The following is an 18,601-nucleotide window of genomic DNA, read 5'->3' as shown; positions in this document are numbered from 1 at the left end:
ATATATTATTTGAAACATATTTTTCGTTTTACAAGTACATACATGCGTCTATTGATATTTCTTTTAACTGCGATTATAAAATTACACAATTTCAAAAGAAACTGAAAGTTGTATATTATACATATGTGTGGTTTTTATATTTATTACATTACAAATTTGACTACTTGAAATTTTATTAGTTGAAATGTATTAGATGAAAAAAAAAATATTTTCACAGGTGTGAAAACTATAAAAGTACCCTTTTCACAGTGTGAAAAACAATGCATTACTTTCACATTGTGAAAATACAAATGTAAGAAGTTCTCAACAAAAATCCTTCCCTTTGATTAAAAAATGTGAAAAAAAATATTACATCCCATACAAAGCGAGAGTGAATAAAACATCATGACGCTGGCTAAAACTAACAGCCAAAGTAATTTCAACAACTGATCTATGTCGTCAACGGAACGAAAGGACAGTCAACAGGTAAGAGGGACACAAGAAAAAAATAATTAATAAATGTCATTTTTCTGGCATCAAAAATGTAACAAGCAACAAAATTATTTTAAAGTCTTAAGCTTTTACTTAATTTAAGCAGAATGGTCAAAGTTATCTTATATATTCAGAAAAAGAAAATAAGTAACTCTTTAAATATTACAAAAAAAGTGTTAATATTAAGCTAAAATTTAGGCTGTTTTTTATGGAAGGGAATTACCGCCAAAAGTCTATTTATCTTGCTTTTATTCTTATTCTGCCTACTTCTTTATTCTTTGTTATTATTGTAACTATATGTCACTTTATTGTTTTTTTATATTCGTCTTTATTACATTTCACTTTGAACTTTTTTAATTCTTCATTTTGTCCTTACTTCTATGTTGCTTTATTCTTGTAAATTCGTTCTTTTTGTGTTAGCATCATCTAGTAACTCTCATTTCTCTTAGCAGTAAAATGTTCAATATGTTAAACAGGATAAAATAGAATGTATTTCATTTTGTAAACTTAGTAAATACAATAATCTGGATTAAAATAATCTACTGCACATATGCACGCCATTTGTGCTTAGATACACATCCTAGGTAAGATACATATCCTGCTCTTTATGAGTCCAAAGTCCACCAAACCTTGTAAGTTGATGCGTCTAATGTTTGTTTGTTTGTTTTAATGTTTAATGCCCATCTCGAGAATTTTTCACCCTTATGGAGACGCCACCACTTGCCGGTGGAGAGCTGCAAATTTTTATCTATAGTCGGCACTTGGAGCCATTGAGCAGTGAGGGATCTTTTTCGTGCCAACACCTACTGAGACACGGGACCTCGGTTTATACGGTCTCATCCGAAGGACCGGTCTCCACGTCCCACAATGGGATTCGAACCCGCGACGTAAGGATCAACTCCTTACTCCGTTACTCTAGAGCGAACGCTCTAACCACTGCGCCACGCGGGTGACTATTCGTCTAATGGTGTAAAGATTTATCAACTTAAAAGTAGGTTATGGTGACCTTTTCCTGAAAGTTTACACTCATTTTTATCAAATCGAATTATGATATATTCTGCAAACTAAAGACTTACACGTAGGACAAACTCTGTTAGTTGATGCATCAGACCTGGGGTCAATTACTTTGAAATGTAATGAATTAAGTTACAATTACTTTGGAAGTTTTTACCATTACAAATACCATTAGCATTACTCTCATTTAGAAAAGTAATTAATCAGATTACAATTACTTTGTTAAAGTAATGAATTACATTACACATTACATTTTATAAAAGAAAAACACAAATTTTATGACCACACAATTTTTTTATCCATAAATTAACTTTCTCACACTTTGTTCTCGGTTAATATGCTTTCCCTCAGGTCTATAAGTCAGAGTGGTATTTGGATTTTGGATTCATTTATCATGTTCATGTAGTTTACCTATCTACAGTTGACAAAGAAAGTGGATCAGCTAGAACACTTTCAATGTTGTAGTTTTGTTAAGTCTCTGATGTTTTTTTAAATACATAATAAACATTTCATACTTTATGTTTTATATAAAGTGATATTTAATCAACAGATAATTCTATAATTGTAAAACAAGTATGTATCAATAATTTAATTAATTGGCACTCATAATTAGCTGAGCAGACACAATCAATGAAGATATAAATTTAACACAATCAAAGGTGATAATTACTGGTACCTAGATATAGGGTTTGAAGTTAGATGTGACTCTCAAGCTACCAAAAATGAATGATGGACAATATCATGTATTTACATTTGGCCTTAGTTTCCATTTGTGTCTTCAAGTAGGTCATACTGATCTTGTATCTTGCTTTAAAGTCCATTTTATCAGAATGAACTTCATAAAAAGAAAAAAAAATCAAATTGAAAAATATAGTCTGTATTTTAATTGGTATTCACAGTATAGTACATGTATTAATGTCACTTGTTTTGTGGCTATCTTTGAAACCTAATGAGTTCTTTTAATATTTTTTTCTGACTCTCTTCAATTGATTTTATAACTGTCTTGTAAAGAAGTTTTCTACTAAAACAATTATTTAGTATATTGTCTATCAATCACCATGGATTAACATTAAAAAAATAAGGTATAGGATTTTAATTTTAAGACTTTTTAAAACATTATAAATAAAAAACAACTCTCAATGGCCTTGCTTTGTTTAAGATTCAGTATTGAAAAGATATTAAAATACAAAATGTAACTGAAATGAAATTGAAAAGTAATGGTCATTGCTGACACATTTTTGAAAGTAATGTATTACATTACAATTACTTGTAATTGAAAGATGGATCCATTACACATTACACCCAATTACTTTGAAAAATGTAATGATTACAATGCATTACCATTACACATTACCATTACCCCAGGTCTGTGATGCATCTTTAAGCTCAGATGTGATTACCAAAGAGTGCGTTACCTTGACATACTTCAGCCATTACATAATAGTTATTTATCGTCAAATGTTGTTTTTATACATATGCTGAATACTATACGTCACACTTTATTAGCTGATGCATCTTTTGATAAATGAAAAGTAGGTCACTATGATCCTCTTTTTTTAAATTCGTATGATAGCTTTTCATTTTCTTGTTTTTACACCTTATGAACAATAATTCATAGAATTTTGTCTGTTGATGCATTTTTGGCTCTTGAAGTGTGACAACCCCTAAAACGTCACAGTGATTTACTATCGGAAATCAAGGTTTTCTTCATGTTTTTGTGTTGAGGTTCATATACCACACACCTCGATACCAAAGGTCACCAGACCTCGTCAGTATATGTATGCATCTGGAACTTCAGGGTGTGTTTAAAATTCTCTAAAGTATTATTTATAGTGGCATTCAACAAACATAAAATAAATATTTTTAAAAAAGTGTATTTTGATCGGATAATCTCTGCCTCTCCAGGTCTACATGTATTCAAGAAGAGAGGTCGAAGGATTGACAGGTAGACGAGTCGACGGGTTGACAGGTCGACAGGTTGACGAGTTCACAGGTCGACAGGTGGACGAGTCGACAGGTTAAGAGGTCGACGGATTATTATATTATAGTCACCCGCGTGGCGCAGTGGCGCAGTAGGTTCGAGCACTAACCCTAATCTCTCGGGTGGGTTTGAGAACTAACCCTAATTTTTCCGGTGGGTTCGAGGACTAACCCTTATCTCTATGGTGGGTTCGAGGTCTAACCCTAATCTCTCGGGTGTGTTTGAGGACCAACCCTAATCTTTCCAATGAGTTCAAGGAATAATCCTGATCTCTCGGAAGGGTTCGAGAATTAACCCTAATCTCTTAGGTGTGTTCGAGGACTAACCCTAATCTCTCGGGTGGGATCGATCAATCGAGTGGTTTTACAAGACTTACCCTAATGTCTTGTGTTTGTTCCCACAAAACAAAGCTTATTAATTCGAGAGGATTTAGGGTTTTATTTTAAAACAGTTTTATTTAAATTTTCTAAATTTAACTTTTTAACTTTGTTTTTCACATAATTAAGTTTATAACTACACACCCACTTTTTTATTTTATCATTCAGACAAGGAGAATGTGTTGCCTACCCAGAACGAGGATTCGTTCATGAATGGCAGCAAAGACACAATATATATTATCAGGATCAGTTGTATTTTACATCTTTGATAATTATCTGAAGAAAAAAATTGAATCAAGCTCTATATTAGGGAAAGAAAATGTTGAATACAGTGAAGGAGATCTGTCGATCAATGTTATGAAGGAAAAAAGAATACCGTGACTGGTCAAGTTTCGACCTGTCAACTTTTGTTTTCAGTTATAACACTGTATAAAGGAAATCGAACGGATATCAACTGTTGACCTGTCGACCTTTGTTTTAAGGAAAAAATAGTATCCCAATTGGGTGTCAACTGTCGACCTTTGTTTTGATGGATGAGATTTAGCAATTTGATGTCGACCTTTATTTTGAGGGATAAGATTTTACCAATTAGGTGTCGACCTTTGTGATGACAATACAGATTAAGTGTCAAATTGTCAACCATTTAAGGAAAAACTCTTCTTGTGGACCATTTCTTTAAACGCATTTATTTGACGTAATTTTGTTTTATAAAAGGAACTATTTCTTTGAATCCCTTATTTAAAATTTGAAAGATGTTAATCGGTTTTACGGATCTACTTTTCCGTATACCCTAGTTGAACCGTTTTGCTAAGTTCAAGAAACTCATTGTTCGTGTAGGCATTATTTATTAATTTTTCACATTAGAGACAATTATTGATGGAATTCGGAAATAATATTGCTCTGCAAGGTTGAAAGTTGTGTTAGCAATTATTCATTAATCAATAAGATAAATGATTTTAAGGACAAGATAATTCTAAAAATAGCACTCCTTTTTCCAATTCATCTTCGACGAAATCAAATTACTCAAAATAACAGAACTGCAAGTTCAACATTTTAGCCTTTCAATCGTCATTTTAAAAAAAACGATCATAACACATTCTTTAGCTATTTATTCCTTTCATGAAATAGTATGTACACATATGTAAATATGTCTCGTATGAAAGGTCAAGCGACTTTTTTTTATATCCTAATGTTATACCTACTGTCATACAAGAAATGCCAGCAGTTTCCATTACGTACACAACTAATCATTTCCTACAAAAGGTCGATAGCTTTCCTTGTCCAATATCCGGATCCTAGAACCTCCGCTGAATTTAATAGCGAACCTCTCCATAACAGACGTCTACACATCGTCATCCTTTCTTACTGGATAATATTTATCATCGTTATTATGTAAGCAAAATATTCTCGAAGCGATAGTGAACAACGTTTTATAATATCTTACAAGTATGAAATTTTAGATTGTTATCCTAACAAGAATAAAGCTAAGATATTTGATGACAAACAAAAAGAACTTTGGAAGTGAATGTTTTTAGGTCATATATATCTTCGACAGATTGGACGAGAGACTACTTAGTATCCCACTGATTACACAAAACGATATATTCATTGACTTATCTTTGTGAAATTGACGACTATTACAGTACTAACACTGTAGAGCAGTTCGTTGTGTTGCGAGCACAGGTACTTGTGGACAGGACCCCCCCCCCCCCCCCCCCGAATATACCCCACAGGTCAAAAAATATTTTTATGTATTTTTTTCATAAATTATTCTTCTAGTACACATTTACAATGTATTCCATAAGAAAAATCCAAAAAATAACGCAGAATTAACGTTTTACTAAAAAATCATACCCGCGGTATTATAAAATAGAGAAGGTAAGTCACTTCCATTTGTTTACACTTGACCCCTCTTGGATATCAGGCCCGAAATATCATTTACCTAATACATGTCACCAAAATGTGTCATGATATCTTGTTTCGGTAGATATTTTTGTCTTTAATCGTGCTATTTAATTGCCCAGGCATTCCATAATAATCCGAGTATTCATCGTCAAACGTGAAAAATGCTACAAGATTTGGAAATGTCAAAGTAGAAATTACGGAAGTGATGCAAAAACGACACCTAGCGTGTAACTCTCGAGTTCCGAGTTTTATAGAACTAAGGGAAAAGTCAGAGGTCTACGAAAAAGTTCGGGAAAATTTTGATAAAGAAGTTGAAATTGATTCATTAGAATTAAATTCTGCTTAAGATTTTCGAGATGAGCGAGGGTAGTCGTCAATATTCCCTTTAAAGGATGTTATCACTGATACCAAATAGCGGTTTAAACATCGCTTAAACATTATAATATCTTACATTTAACCCCCCCCCCCCCACACACACACACACCACCTCGGCCGCCTTCCCCTTCTGCGTGGATATGGAATTTTCATTAAATTGTTTCTGCGGAAAGGTGCATATCCGTTAAATTAATGTGGTAGTAAATATAATATTTAGAATGATAAACTAGTTTTAAAAATAAGTAAAGACAGAAATGTGATTATTTAAAACTGTACAAAAAATCTTTTTTTTTCCATTTGTTATGAATTCGCTACATGTATAATCAATATTGATTAATTTGGGGACGGGGGCTGTGCACGGCATTACAAGTTACAGTGTTGGAGAAAAACAATTGACCGGTTGATGAATGGTTGTACAACCCATGCAATATTTAAACGTCAAAAGGTGCGTAATACAAGTTGCAATCATAGGCGTCGATCGGAAGCAAATTAAAAGTGGGGGTGGCTAATTGAAAGGGGGAGGGCTAAACCAATGAAAAAAGGTAAGCCCCAATTTTCAATGCCTATATTATGTATATCTTTGCAAAAAAGTGGGGGGGGGGCCTAAGCCCCCCCCCCCCCCCCCGTTCCGACGCCTATGGCAATTTCTAACTGTGACTGTTAGATAAGACGTACCTAAAGAACTTTTTTAAAAGTCTTTATTTTATAGAAGTTAGGCTTCCGTTTGTTCAATTAAAATAATAGCAGCTTGATATATATGCAATCAAGGCCAGAAATAAACTCAGCAGTGCGACGCGAAAGTAAAGAAGAGCAAGAAAATTAAAAAAAAAAATGGGGTTCTGATTTTCATTCTTAAGAATTATATTGGAAAGACTCACACTTAAATTCCTTGGCAAAATATAATCATCGCAAAAGAATATTAAAAAAATACACATAATTATTAAGCTTAATATTATCGGAATTAATTGCAAGCATGTCCATGTAGAAGGGAAAGGGGGGGGGTACATGTCTTGTAAGTTGTAAATAAATGTTTAAGCGATGTTTAAACCGCTATTTGGTATCAGTGATAACATCCTTTAAAGGGAATATTGACGACTACCCTCGCTCATCTCGAAAATCTTAAGCAGAATTTAATTCTAATGAATCAATTTCAACTTCTTTATCAAAATTTTCCCGAACTTTTTCGTAGACCTCTGACTTTTCCCTTAGTTCTATAAAACTCGGAACTCGAGAGTTACACGCTAGGTGTCGTTTTTGCATCACTTCCGTAATTTCTACTTTGACATTTCCAAATCTTGTAGCATTTTTCACGTTTGACGATGAATACTCGGATTATTATGGAATGCCTGGGCAATTAAATAGCACGATTAAAGACAAAAATATCTACCGAAACAAGATATCATGACACATTTTGGTGACATGTATTAGGTAAATGATATTTCGGGCCTGATATCCAAGAGGGGTCAAGTGTAAACAAATGGAAGTGACTTACCTTCTCTATTTTATAATACCGCGGGTATGATTTTTTAGTAAAACGTTAATTCTGCGTTATTTTTTGGATTTTTCTTATGGAATACATTGTAAATGTGTACTAGAAGAATAATTTATGAAAAAAATACATAAAAATATTTTTTGACCTGTGGGGTATATTCGGGGGGGGGGGGGGGGGGGTCCTGTCCACAAGTACCTGTGGTCGCGAGTATAATGCTTATTACTGCCTGCTAGATATTCCGTATGGTTCAAACCACCGGTAAAAATAATGTTTTAAAGTTCTTATTCTTTTGATTACGAATGTTCTTCAATATAATATTCAATTGTTGAAGTTTTTGCAAGATACTAGTATACTGAAATCATTTTTTTTTAAAATAAGAAGCAAAGATATTGTTTAGGTTTGGCATTATTTATTCAATAGGGCTAGAATTTTAGATTCATCACCAATAAATCCCAGGAAAATGTGAAATATGATCTGTGATTAAATTTAAGGTGTTTCTGTAAATGCCAGGTTGATTGATGATTAAAGATATGTATATAGTAATTGACTGATTGGTTCCATTTAGAAGCCACCGTTTAATACTTTATTTTAAGCCACCGTTTAATACTTTATTTTGAAGTTTGTACGAAATGATAAAACGTTTAAATAATTTGTATTCCTATTAAGTGTTAAGACATTTTTTTAACTACCTTGTATGTTTTATCCTATACTTTTATTTTACTTTTCAGTTTTCTTTAAATTTTCAGATATTTATTTTTCACCCAACGAGGTTCGCACGGGATGAATATTCCTAAGGACAAGACCATTCACTCTGTGATTGGCGTCATCAACCGTCTAACAGTTCAACTGACATGTTAGAAGCCAAAACTCCATTAGTGTTTGGTGTCTTGCAATATTTCCTATATCAATCAAAAGTATAACTCTTGTATACACAATAAAGGATCAGTGTTCTCAACAACTAATGGGCAGTTCCTGATCAATAGCCTCTAAGTGTTGATGTTCTTTCTTATAAAAATTCTGTATTTGACGAAGTGTTCGTAAGTCCTAAATAATCAGCACAATCCAGAGATAATCAATTTGTCATTTTTAATGTTTGATAGTTACTAGTGATGTCTGTATAATAAGACTTTTCTGACATGTTTTATACCATTTCTTAGGTCATTGCTTTTAGTTTAAATTTGAATACGGAGTACTGCGTCTACCTGATCAATACACAGGGCTCACGGAGGTTGTGACCGGTCTACAGGGGATGCTTACTCCTCTTAGGCACCTGATCCGCCTCTGATGTTTTCAGGGGTCCGTGTTGTTGCCCTGTTCACAATTCGTTTTGTCTACTATATTCATGAGATTGATCACTGTTTGTTATTTTACCTTTTACATTTCTAACGACATCGAGGATCATTTCTTAAGTTGCCTGCTGTGAACCGTAGTGATGACAATGACAGAATGATCCAAGTCGACACTCTTTGTTAAATCTCCCACATTGTTTGCAATAAGGTCAATGTCTTCCTACAAATGAATGATATTAAAAAGCCATATCAAATTGTAGTTTTGATTATGTGTTTCATAAGATGTTCTTATGTAAGTTAAAAATTGCAAAATCTTGGCAAGAAAAAAATGTATTTTAAAAGGATATATTGGAAAGCACTTATACTAAATGTATTTTTCTACTGCTTATTCAGGTGCACTGTGTCAGATACAAATTTTTCAACATGTTAAGAATGCTGTTACAACGGCGATAGAATTTAATTTTTGCGAATAGCCTGTCATTTATAGGACCTTCCAGAATGTTTGTACAACAATCAAGAGTATTAATCAAAATAAAAAAAAATAACTCTTAAGTGTAGGAAAATTTCTCTTCTAACCAAAGGTATGGCTGAGGTTGGATTGATCTTGATAGCCTACATGTATGGTTTCAAAGCTTTTACATCATTTTGCTCTATAAATGCCGAAAATTTTATTACACAATATCCTACCTTTTTTCTCAGATTTCTGAGAAACATATGAGAATGTGGAAGGAAGCTTGTTGTGTAAAAAAAAAAAGTCGCTACTCGAGCTTCAGAGGTTTAATAAGCATCATTTTTCATCCATTAAACGTTGTAAAATCCTTTATGTTTTAGTAAATAATATCCCTGTTCTTGCCAATTGTCTTTTACAAAAGGTTTGAAATTAAAGAAGTTAAAGATCACACCAAAATACTCTCTTTTATTATAGGCTTAAGAGTTGGAATGATTCACTAACTCGTCTAAGTTGTATTTAAGGATGCTCCCTTTTCGTAGTTATTATATTGAATGCGAATTCAAAAAATATTGATAGAAATAAAATGTCGTGATTAACCTTGAATCACATATTTCTTACATTTAAAGAATTCTGTAATTGAAGAAACTACGAAAAATATTTAAAGGTAAAAAGACTTCTATTTATGATAGCTTGATTTTGAAAATAGCCTATCATCTATACGACCTACCAGAATGGTTTGTACAAGGATTGTACAACATCAAAATATAACAATTAACGAAATCGTTTCATCTGCTCAGAGTTTTGGTTATGGTTTGGTTGAGAGTGAGATAGATCTTCTAGAATTTCTGCAATCTAAAACATAAAGCATCATCATTAGTTACTTAAATACTCAACTTACGAGGGGTTCTCAAAAAGTTCGTGGACTAGCGTCATAAGATTAAAACCACCTTTAGGTACATCAATGAATTTTAAAATTTAGTTAACGTTAGCATCATCTTTTCTATCTATAGAATAAAACATAAGTTTTATTTTTTAATAAATTGTTAATGTTTTTGTAAGCAATGGCATGTCCAGGCAGCGCAACCTCAAATATGACGGTTTTTCAACCTAAGTGTAACTGAGAAAATATCAGAAAATATCTTTTGATATGAGGATTTGTCATCAAAAAATCCCGTTAATTCAGGCATGTGGAACAACACAATTATTCCGCAAAATTTGCAATTTTTACCCCACTCTGTAAGTTCTATTTTATCGTAATTTTTATATGAAATGTCCAAACAATTAAGGGTTTCAAAATGACGTCAAAAAGGGGGAGGAGTTTCTTTTTCCAGCACTCTATAAAGTTTGGCACACAGAAAAACTGGTAAAGATCTAGGGAATGTTTTTTAAACGGGCTACAGAAAAATAAAATGCACCCAGAGTACTCCTTTTCAGTACCCCAAAAGATTCAGAGAGATGAAAGATGCACAATTAGTGTCGATTTGTAGTAAGGGTGTCAAAAGTCAGTCACGTCGAAAAGTGAGGTTGATCATGTGTGGTAGAAAATGAACTACAACAAGCTAAGTAATCTTGCATAATCAAGTGAGGATCTTTCCCTAAGTATAGATCAATACACAATATTACATGCATTGAAAGCAGCTGTACATGACATTGTAAAGTCATATAACAAGACGGGTTTAAGTCCTTACTTAACTCCAGGTAATCTCATCAAGATAAGTGTATGAGGTAGAGGGAGCGGACATTGAGAAATAATGACGTTGTCAGACGAACGGCGACAGCGCCCGTTGATCATATAATGTCTTTTATTTAGAATAATTTTGCAAATCATCAAGGTATCAAGCTCAAACTTTCAACATTTTTTAAACTTTTGTTGATTTATGTTCCCTATAAATTTTGTAAGGACAGACTACATAGTATTAATTTTATCGCATCAGTCCACGAACTTTTTGATAACCCTCGTATTAATTATTTTTAATCAAATTGGCTTATAAATGCCAAGTACTTTTGGTGTATCTAATAGAAGTGGTTTGTAACGTCGGCTTGTAGCTTGATCACTTGGCTCGTCTTCATTTCGTTTGAAACTTTGGCAAATGATTGGTGAATGTTTTATGTTATATATTTAAAAAAGTATATGTTGAGTTATTTTTCAAGACATATACGGAACATATATAGCTCTAGATATCTTGTTTTGTACAAGTATGTCACTATTTTTTACCATTTCTTTTCAATTGATTATAAAAATCATTACCTGCTTTATGTTTGCATATCTAGAATTGCACATAAATAATTATATATCTATAAATGAAAGTAGTTTGATTTGAGTAAAATTTCTTTCTCTTTCTTGAAAATTGAAATCTTTTTTTTTTCCTTTCTTCAGTATCGATTTGCTGCTTTGTTTGTTCACTCGAAGCAAAATTTCAGCTCTAAGACAATTTACAAACTAGATGCTGTCGTAAGACAGTAATACCCGCACATATATGTTGCCTTTAAATATACTCTCCTTCATATCTGGGTAAACAGAGAAGAAGCCATAATAATTCTATAATTTACACAAACTAAGCCTAAAATGCTCGAATAAGCCTTTGGTCGATGGGCTTATTATGTAGTATTTTATGTAATCAATGCATTACCAAGCTCTGGTCGTAAATGTTCAAAAACCTTAAAATTTATGATTTTTAACCCTACTCCCGAAGGCTCAAGTGAACTTTTCTGATCGAAATTTGTCTGTTGACTGTCGTCGTCGTCGTTGTTGTTGGCGTTGTCGTTGTAAACCTTTCACATTTTCATCTTCTTCTTAAGAACCACATATGAAGGGCCATCCCTTATTCCAAGGGGATATAATTATGAATTCATGAAAAATTAATGGCATCACTTAAAATTCTTCTTCTCAAGAACCACTGTGCTTGAAAATATTAAACTTATGTGGAATCATTGTGAGGTAGTGTAGATTCAAGTTTCTTAAAATCATGACCCCTGGGGTAGGTTGGGGCCACAATGGCCGATCAAAGTTTTACATAGGAACACATAGGAAAATTCTTTAAAAATCTTCTTCTCAAGAGCAGCAAAGACATGATTGGTCATATCTATATGCAAGCATCCTCAGGTAGTGTTGATTCAAGTTTGTTCAAATCATGACCCCTGGGGTAGGTTGGAGCCACAATGGCCGATCAAAGTTTTGCATAGGAACACATAGGAAAAATCTTTAAAAATCTTCTTCTCAAGAACAGCAAAGACATGATTGGTCATATCTATATGCAAGCATCCTCAGGTAGTGTTGATTCAAGTTTGTTCAAATCCTGACCCCCGGAGGTTGGGTGGGGCAACAATGGGGGGATCAAAGTTTTACATTGGAATACATAGGAAAAATCAGCATTTTGTGTCATATTAATTCAAAACCATCCTTAGGAAGTGTAGATTCAAGTAAGTTCAAATCATAACCCCTACCCCATTAAACTTTTCAAGGCTGAACCGATTTCTGCTTTTTACCAGCCAAAATGCTCAGGTGAGCGATGTTGCCCTTTGGCCTCTTGTCATTAATATTTTTTCCAAAATATGAATGGGCTACTGCCAAAAATGTTAGAGGATTCAGAGAACTAGGTTTTTGTTTTTGTTTTTTTAAAAAAAACAGACATTTTTACCCTTAATTGCCCCTAGGATGAAAATGAAAATTCCGAAACCTTATTGCACATCTACGGGACACCACCAATCGTATTCAAAAAGATGATTTGGTTACTGCAAAAATGAAAAAGGGGCTTAGGGAACTGGGTTTTGTAGGGGGAAAATGACTTTTTTGGCTTCCATTTGGCCCCTAGGCCTTTGGAAAATTCAAAATTCTGAAACTTTATTCCACATCTACAAAACACCAACAACCATATTCCTAAGTATGAGTTGGCTACTGCAAAAAAAAAATGTAAAATGACTATAGAAAACCAGGTTGTGTTTATAAAAGAAAAGTTTTGTGACTAGCATTTGACTCCCTTTGTAGAAATTCAGAATTTTGAAACCTTTTTGCACATCTACAGGACACAACCAAGCACACCCCGAAAGAAGAACTGGAAACTGCAAGAGCAAGAGGAGTTCGTGGAACCAGGTTTTGTAGAAAAACGTCTTTTTGTGACCCCCAATCGTTCGCCAGAGCAAAAATCAAGATTCCGAAAATTTATTGCACAAGTACAAGACATTCCCAAACATATTCCAAAATACTAAAAGTCTGCTGTGAAAAATGTAAGAAGAGTTCCCAATTTAGCCCCCAGGGCGAAAATCGAAATTCCGAAACCTTATTGTACATCTACAGGACGCCACCAACCAATTCCAAAATATGAATGGGCTACTGCAAAGAGTGTAAGAGGTGTGCATAGAACCAGGGAGGAGGAGGAGAAAAACGTCATTTCCCCCCATTTGCCCCCCTCAGGGTGAATTTGAAAATTTCTGAAAAATTTTGCACATATTTAAAGCACCACCAATCATATTCCAAACGATGAGTTGACTGCTGCTTAAAATGTAAGAGTAGTTTTAGGAAATAAATAGTGTGACAGACGGACGGACGGACGGACCAGGGTAACAACAATGTACCTGAACTTTCTTTAGGAAGTGCGATTATAAAAAAAAATAATCCATCTTTTTTTTCTATTTCATAGATATCGATGAATTCTTAAATAATATATGGGATATTTATAAAGGAAGAAAATTTTTAACTATATTTTTCTTTGAATACAGTTAACAAGTTTTACACATTTTTGACAAGTTTGAAGTAATCTTAAACTACTGTGAAATCACTAAGTTTCGTGGGTTAATTTTCGTTTTTTTTTAAGGTATGAAGAGACCTACGAATTTATGTCCATCATGAAATATAATTTTTGTGTCGCCTGCCGAGCGGAGCGGCACTAAGGCCAAATAAAAAAATATGTGTGGTTCCGGTTACCCGACCGTCCCTATTTTATACCCCCGACCCTAAACTTTTTTTTTTTGACAATTTTCAAATTTCCGGAATTTTCCCCGATTTCCCTCATTGGCTCCAATATTAGTTTTAATTTCAGCAATGGTGGCTTTCTTTGACAACATCGTTTCAACACGCAGTACAAGTGTTTTGTCAGTTACAAATATCACCACTTGAAAGAAAGCAATAGTATTATCTCACCAATATCACCAATAGTTAATTCAAGAACATTCAATGATATTTTTGACGTTTAGTATATTAAAAAAAAAAAAAAAAAAAAAAAAAAAAGCTACCTACCTACCCTAATTTGATTGGAGGTGTAACCGGAACCACACATATTTTTTATTTGGCCTAAGGGATCATTATTTAATTAAAATAAATAATTTTAATTATTTCAAATGAGAAATAATTATTCCTAACAATTTCACTTAATTTTTCATTTGAGGGTTGGGGAAATCATATTTTCTTTGATTGTCAGATTCTAACGAAGTTTTGGATGTTTTTTTACAGGCAAATGATTGAACTATCATGCTAGTAGTAAATAAATAGTTGACCACTCTTCGATTTATTTACATCTTTACTGAAGCTACAAAGCAGGTGACACAACCGTTACTTGGATCACTCTAGTTCATATATATTACTACTTAACAATTCTTCATCCATGAAATCCAATCCCGAAGAACCCATATTTTATCCTCCAACCACAAAAATTTGACCTCACGGAAATAAGTGATTTTGAAGTATATCATTTTCTAATGTATGTAAAATTTCTCATGGGTTAAAAATTGTTTTCTTTTTTTAAATTTTTATTTATGAAAATTCATCGATAGTGTACATTATGCGTCGCACGAAGTAGTCTTCTCCTTATTAAAAAAAATCACTATATTACACAAGATTTTTTTGCTGTATTATAAGATTCTTCACCTTATTTCAAGATCCTTTCATTTGCCTTCTGGAATAGCCCAACTCTTCTTAATCCTCCACGAGAGTAAAAGGACTAACTGGACCTCAAACTCAGGGATCTCGAGCTGCTTTATATGCTTTACTGTTTAGGTTATCTAATACAGCATGTCTATAGACATCAAAAGCCCTGCTGTCGAATTTCATAAATTCATTTCTTGTATCTACTTTGCAGTATACTGTTTGCTGGTATTTTACTAGAAATTGGGTTTTTCCACTAAGTTAAAATCAAAGACGAATTTATTGTATTTAACTATTTAGATATTTACATTTCCATCTGTTTTCCCTTTGATAACTCATTAAAAACTAGTGCTAATTGTAACGGGAACCGTTACAGATGTTCCCCAAACGGCTCCCCAATCCCTTATGATGCCCCATTCCCTACAAGCTTCAATAAATTAGACAATACTTTTGTAATATAGAGGGACACTTTATTTTTAAAGGTATTTCATTGGAAAACTACTCCGATATAGCAATATGGGTATTAGCCAATCAAATTTCAGCGCATGTGCTTGCACATGTTTTCTATATTTTTCACAATAATTTTCTTATAGTGTGTCACAATACATACATTTGTGTTAAATATTAAAGAATTTCATTGAAAAATAAGAGAGATGTAACCCTTTAAGTATTAGCCAATCAGAATTCAGCATACGCACATGCATGGCCTTGCATTCAATTTTGATAGTATCATAATGTAGGAGCTCTATGTGCCTATCCATGTCGTAAATTTCATCTTGTTTTGTTGAAAACCAAGGGAGTTATGGACATTGAAAGTTTCAACCAATCAGATTGCAGCACACCTGCATGCGCGTGTTTTCAAGAAATTTCCTATATAACATGTTGTAGCACCTTATAATATATACTTATATTCTAAATTTCAAAGTATTTTGTCAAAAAACAAGGAAATTATTGAGATTTTTGTATCAGCCAATCAGAGAAGAGCGCACGTGCATGCGCGTGAGTTCACGCTAATTTGACCTTGTTATCTTGTCTAGACTACTAATATATCTTTATATTTTGAGTTTCAAAGCAATTTGTCGAGAAATATAAAAGTTACGGCTTCATGAAGTATATCAGTCATTTCACTCATTGCACGCGCGCGCACGTGCATGCATGTGCGCGCAAAATGACCTTCGTTCCGAACACCTACACAACATGCCTATTAACCCTAAAAAGGTTTCATGTCAATCGGATGAGTGGTTCTATGAGAACACTCCCGGACAAAAAAGTACCGGAGAAGAAAGTAGAAAAAAAGAATAATAATAATAATAACTAGAAACTCATTGCGAGCAATGAGAGGTCTTCCGTTAGATTCTGAAAATAAAAACGGAAATTCAAGCTGAAAAAGTGATAAAAGAAATTCAGACACTCTAGAGAATTAACCCTGGTCGTCAGCGTGAAAATCCAACGTGCTAACCATTAACCAGTCACTTTTTTGCACCACTTCCCGTCACAACCGGAAGAAACAGCGATACAAGTTTTTCTCACGATTCAAATAAACTGATGACTGACTATCAGTCCTGAAAGTTTAAGACTTCAGTTGTTTACTGTTGCCGAGCAATATTGTGAGAACAAATTCTAATTTTGAGGACAGCAAAACACGCGACCGAAAGTGAATTTAAAAAAGTCTCTGACTTTTCTCTGGATATCTGCAGTATTTACAATGTATATCAAATCATTTCAAGTACTTTATCGATAATCAATATTTATGAGAAAGTTATATATAAAAATAACGTAGTTTATCTCATAAAACCGGAAGTTGATGTTTTTGTTTCCGGTGGAATCTAACATATTTCAAAACAGCGAAAGAGATGAAATAATGTGATGCAAGTTTTGATTTAAAAAAGAAAAGATAAAATTTTGATTTCTTTGATCACTTCCCGTGACAAGCGGAGTGACGACTGACGCGTTTAACCCAAATGGTTTCGCTTACTCCTCAAGGTCTATCACTCATAAAAGTTTGGTGTTTTAATCTTTCACATGTTTTTGAGATCTCGCTCAGACAACTCATTTTGAGGACAGGAAAACACGCGAGCGGAAGTGAATTTTTGAAAGATATTTGAGGTTACTCTAGACATTTGCAGTCTGAATGACATATTTAAAATTCATTTCAAATACTTTATCTAGAAAAAAAATATTGATGGAAAAGTAAAATACTCAAATTATGTAGTTCTTCTCTTATAACCGGAAGTTGTCGTTTTTGTTTCCGGTGGGACCAACATCTTTCGAATCTGCGAAAAAGATGCAATAAAGTGATGCAATTTTTAATTTAAAAAAAAAAAGTTAAACTTTCGATTTCTTTGATCACTTCCTGTGAAGGCCGGAAGTGACGGCTGACGCTCTGAACCCAAATGTTTTTGCCTATATCTTAAGCTCTGTTGCTCATATAAGTTTGGTGTCTTAATCTCTCACCGTTTCTGAGATCTTGCTCAGACAACTTTTCATTTTGAGGACAGGAAATCACGCGACCGGAAGTGAATTTTTCAAAGATATTTGACATTACTCTAGATATTTGCAGTCTAAATAACATATTTAAAATTCATTTCAAATACTTTATCTACAAAGGATATTAATGGGAAAGAAAAATACTCAAATTATGTAGTTTTTCTCTTATAACCGGAAGTTGACGTTTTTGTTTCCGGTGGGACCAACATATTTCGAAACTACAAAAGAGGTGCAATAATGTGATGTAAGTATTGATTTAAAAAAAGAAAGTTGAAATTTTACGATATCTTTGATCACTTCCGTAAACGACCGGAAGTGCCGACGACGAACGAAAATGCGATTCTGCAAATTTGGAAGTCACGTTCTATGCTCTCCAATAAGTCTCCAGTTCATATCTTTAGCCATTCTTGAAAAAAGGGGCGACAAAATCTCATTTTAAAATCAGGAAATTGCCCGTAACTTGGAACCAAAATGGAATTTTCCAAATTTTTCTTGTGATGAAACAAGTTCATACAATGACCATTTTTTTCTGAAAGTTTCACGGAGAACCAATGAATAGTTTTCGAGAAAACGCCTGCACAAAATTTGGTCAAAAAAATAATAATAATAATAATAAGAATAATAATAATAAGAAACAGTAGAATCACTATAAGGTCTTCCGTGAAAACGGAAGACCTTAACTAGAAACTCATTGCGAGCAATGAGAGGTCTTCCGTCCGAATCTGAAAATAAAATCGAAAATTCAAGCTGAAAAAGTGATAAAAGAAATACAGACACTCTGAAGATTTAACCCTGGTCGTCAGCGTGAAAATCCAACGTGCTAACCATTAACCATTCACTTTTTTGCATCACTTCCTGTCACGACCGGAAGTAACGGCGACACACGATTTTCATACGATGCA

This window comes from Saccostrea echinata, unplaced genomic scaffold (genome assembly GCF_033153115.1).
Source record: "Saccostrea echinata isolate AGI-Se365-2 ecotype Australia unplaced genomic scaffold, CSIRO_AGI_Sech_v1 ptg000054l, whole genome shotgun sequence".
NCBI classification, from domain to species: domain Eukaryota; kingdom Metazoa; phylum Mollusca; class Bivalvia; order Ostreida; family Ostreidae; genus Saccostrea; species Saccostrea echinata.
Note: the sequence above shows the minus strand (reverse complement) of the source record.